Source organism: Vicugna pacos, chromosome 35 (assembly GCF_048564905.1).
Source record: "Vicugna pacos chromosome 35, VicPac4, whole genome shotgun sequence".
Taxonomy (NCBI): Eukaryota; Metazoa; Chordata; class Mammalia; order Artiodactyla; family Camelidae; genus Vicugna; species Vicugna pacos.
Genome location: NC_133021.1, coordinates 15,773,933 through 15,778,485, shown reverse-complemented (window position 1 = coordinate 15,778,485; position 4,553 = coordinate 15,773,933). Strand labels below are relative to the sequence as shown.

The following is a 4,553-nucleotide window of genomic DNA, read 5'->3' as shown; positions in this document are numbered from 1 at the left end:
TACCAAATAGAGGCAGGGTCAGGAGAGGTGTGCTCAGGAGGAAACGACACCAGACACCCAGGAGGACCCATCTCAGGGGACAGGAGACTTCCAGGGGGAAAGAAGAACAAGAATGGGGCAAAGGTTGGAGGGGCGAGGCCCCAATGTCCGTAGCAGGACCACTGGCGAGGCAGGGTCGGGGAGGCCCTCCAGCGCCTCACTGAGGAGCAGGGACTTTTCCTGGAGCTTGTTGTTTCTCAAACGAAGTAGGGGTGGCACCCCTGCTTCCACAGACATTTGATGATAAGCAAGGAAATCCAGAAGTCACATGATAAATGGGATTTGCCTTTCTTGGGTTTCCTTGAAAGTGACATAATTAAATACATAAATTTAAATGTTGAAAAATTATCCTATGGAAACTATAATGCAAAATCCCCACGCACTTCAAGGGGAAACATGAGACTTCCATTGTCTTTGAGCTGGGGTGGGCTGCTTCAGGATGTGCCCCCGGGAATGTGGACATGGTTCTGTGCACCTGCCCTGAGAATGTGTCTGTGGAAATGTGGGAAAAGTACCAAGAGGGGAGGAGGCCAGGTGGCACTGGATAAAGATCACTCTGGCTGCCCCAGTGGGAGAAGAGCCAGGAGTCCAGAAAGGAAGGGGGTTGCTGCCAGGTCTGCTGTTTTGACCTCAGAGCTCCCTGAAATGTTCTTGGGAGCCCCCGAGACGTCTCAGACCACTTTGAGAACTGCTGAATTAAGAATATGGTCATGTGAGCCACATACCTGGATACTGATCTGGAAACTTAACATCAAAAAAAGAGTCTGTCTATAGAGTTCAGTTTCCCTTTTCTTTGTTTATCCAAAGATCTGCACTGAGACAGGCAAGGGTCATCCTTGGATGTCTGCTGAATCAGAAGACTGTAACAGGATTCTTGGTCATTTGTTAAAGGATTCATTCAATGTAACAAGAAAAACATATTTGTGGGTACAGTCTTGTTCTCATTTACAAATCATTTTCCAATACAGGGACATAAACAGAGTTATGGGACCTTAGACTAGTAGGATCCTGAGAATTCTAGTCCAACCCTCTTATTTTAAAGATGGAGAAGTTACAGTCCAGCTAATTCGATTCAACCCAATTCAGCAAGCATCGAGCACCTACCATATAGCAAGTAAAATCAAGCCGAGTAAGATGCCAGGGACTGATGGATGGAGTGTTATATTAAATAGAATGTCCAGGGAAATTCTCTCTAAAAGGGGACTTTTGAACAAGGGCCTGAAGGAAATGAAAAATAAGTCATGTGATATTTGGAGGAAAGGTTCTTGGCAGAGAGAAATAAATGCAAAGGTCCTGAGGTCAGAGGATGTCTGGCATGTTGAAGAAACAGGAAGCGACCAGTGTGGCTGGGACATGCAGTGGTGAGAGGTAGGAGGTGAGCTCAGAGAGGGGACAGGGCAAGTCCTATAGGTCCTTGAAGGCCACTGTAAGGACTTGAGTTTTGTTCTGAGTGAGAGGGGAAGCCATTAGAGGGTTTTAAGCAGAGCCATCACATAACCTGACTTACAACTCAATTCTCATCACTGGAGAGTAGAACAGGGCTGGAGGGCTGAGGGGAAGCAGAGAGATGGGTTAGGAGGCTCCTGCATTAAGTCAGACAAAGGATGATGATGGCTGGGCCAAGGGTGATAACAGAACAGATGTGAGAAGTGGTCAGAGACTGGAAACATTTGGAAGGTCAAGTCCTCCTGAAAGGAACTCGCCCGGGTCATGCACACTTCGGAAATGGTACAGCTGCGGTTTAGGGCTACTGATTCTCTCTCTGGCCAAGACCTCAGTGCTTTGCATATATTATCTGTAAGTCTTACCACCACTGGAGAGGTAGGTTTCTATTTTACAGATGGAAAAACTACAGTTGGTCACGCAGTTAGTAAGTGGCTGTCTCAGAACCACACGAGCCAGACTCCAGAACCTCATTTGCCAGGGCTCAGGTTATCACTACTGACCACCTCCTTCCCAGAAATCTCAAATGACATTGTCACGGGGCCAGTCTCAGGGGGCAAAGACTGCAGTGAACACACCCCAAATCTCCTGCCTTACAATGTCCTCCTTGTCCGAAATCCCCATCAGTAGAGATTTCTCTGAGGGGGAAGGCATTACAAACCACTGTCAACCACGTGAGAAGAAGTGATGAAATCCTGAAGGAGCTTAGGGTGGGAGGACTTGAGCAGGCAGCCCAGGGACCCGGAGGGCAGACTGTCCAGAACATCGCAGGGGCATGAACCTTGCCCGTCTCAGTGGAACCAAGGTTCCTTGGGCAGCAAAGCAAAGGGGATGTGTACGTCATAGTCATTAACATTTTTTTTAGATTCCAGACCCATTCCTAGGCCTGTGGCTCATGTGACCATATTCTTAGTTCGGTAGTTCCTGAAATGGTCTGCGGCCCCTTAGGGGTTTCCCAAACTCTTTCAGGAGGTGTGGAAGCCAAAACTCTTTTCGTGATAGTACTAAGATGTTGGTAGCCCTTTTCACTCACTCTCTCACGAGTGTACAGTGGAGGCTACATCACTGTTACATGACTGGAGATTGAACGCAGAAGCAGATAAAAGAATTAAGCTATTTTCTACTAAGCCAGGCATTTGAGAGATTTGCAAAAGTGTAAAGCAATGTCACGCTTTTCAGTCTTCTTTCGTTTGTTTTCAAAAGTCCAGTTATTTTTCATTAAAATATTGTTAACATGGGTTTGTTATCGCTACTTTAAATGAATTACTAAATAAATAATTTTAAATTATGAGCTTTAGCTTCTCAGAGTATAAATCAATAAATAAAACCCACATAAACATACTGGGATCCTTAGTCATTTTTAAGACTATAAATATGTGTAGAATGTAAAGGGACAAATCATTCGAACTGGCTGGAAGAGTCACACTCAGAATCCCAGATGCTGCTGCTGCAATCAGCCGAAGCCTGTGTTTCGCCTCCGAGCACATAAAGTGGTCTGGGTGGCAAACTGGGAAGGAGACAAAGCAGGGAGGAGGGAAATGCCGAGGAGAACTATGTTGCTGCTGCGAAGACCAGGTTGACATTACACTGTAGTAACACGTGAGGGCACCCTTACCAACCAGCAGATTTTATGCAGCGCTGGATACTGGGCTTACCAGTCAGGAAGGCACAACATCATGCATCTGATTCTGTGCCTCCAGCAGTGGCTGCTGAAACACCAGCCTCCCATGGAGTCCCGGTGAGGATGGAAGGACACTTTATTGCCTGGAGCCCCACAGAAGCCACAATGCTGTGATGGGCCACCCCAGGCAAGGTGACATCTGAGACTTTGTGATGTCACAGGCTGTTTAGCTTGGGTCTTATTTCTACCCACACCTGAGACAGGTTCATAGCAACAAAATTCACCTAGTCTTTGGAGGGAAGCAGCACCAGGAAGGGGATGGGCTAGGGCCAGAGATCTGGCTTCCAGACATGCCTTCTTGAGTGCCCTGGGCCACAGGTTTGCACTTTTCAAAGGGCTCCTCCTCTTGGGCTCAGAGGGCTGTTCTGAGAATCAGATGGCACAACAGTGCAATGGGTATCATCAACCTTAAGATTCTAATGTAGAAGTATGGGTATTTATGGAATTCTCTTATCTCTCCCACTCTGTGGTGTGGGTGGTGGGCAATAGCAGGTGTTTAGTAGGAAAAAGGCAGAGTCTGGTGCATGAGAAGCCATCCTAGGGAGGTGCCAGGGACAGAGGGCAGGGAGCGGGACAGTGAGAAACCTCAGAAGCAGAATGGAGGAGGCCTGGTAACTGATTAGATGGGAGAAGGGAAGGAGTTCAGACAGGAATAGCCTGGGACAATTTCCAGGGTGTCTGGAGGGGAAGGAGTCACATGTTCTTGGAGATGGAGGTCCTTTTTCTCACAGGCTCCAGCCCCTCTGGATTTGCCCTGCTTGTGAAGGTGGTGCAGACTTTTTGGCTCCAGATGATGAACGCATGCTCCCATAAATATCATGCCAAATAATTCACTAAATGTAAGCAGAAAAACACATTTATTTTGTCCTCACTTATGGGGACAACCCTGGAACATAAGCAGAGTTGTAGTACATTAGAGCTAGCTGGACCCTGAGAATTCTAGTCTAACTCCCTCATTTTAAAGATGGAGAAACTGCAGCCCAGATATTCCAGTTTAGCCCATTTAATAGACACTGAGCACCTACCAGGTGGCAAATAGAATTAAGCAGAGTAAGATGCCAGGGACTGATGGATGGCGTGTGCTATGATCTGAATATCTGTGTGTTTCCCCTGAGATGCAGAGGTTGAGGTCCTGCCCCCCTGGGTGATGGTATTAGGAGGTGGGCCTCTGGGAGGTGCTTAGGTCATGAGAGCGGAGGCCTCATAAATGGAACGAATGCTCTTATAAAAGGACCTCAGAGAGCTCTCTGGCCCCTTCCACCATGTGAGGATGCAGGGAGAAGGTAGCAGTTTGCAACCCGGAAGAAGGCTCTCACCAGAACCCGGCAGCACCGTGATTTGGGACTTTCAGCCTCCAGAACTGTGAGAAATAAATGTTGTTTATAAGCCA

At 47.4% G+C, this 4,553-nt stretch overlaps 1 long non-coding RNA gene across 1 annotated transcript; it reads left to right on the top strand.

Annotated features, from left to right (window-relative positions):
• Positions 1–3,385: 3,385 nt before the first annotated feature.
• LOC140691420 (uncharacterized) lies at positions 3,386–4,553 on the top strand. Its single transcript, XR_012067033.1, has 3 exons — positions 3,386–3,481; positions 3,895–4,002; positions 4,395–4,553. It is a non-coding gene; the product is annotated as an uncharacterized lncRNA (long non-coding RNA).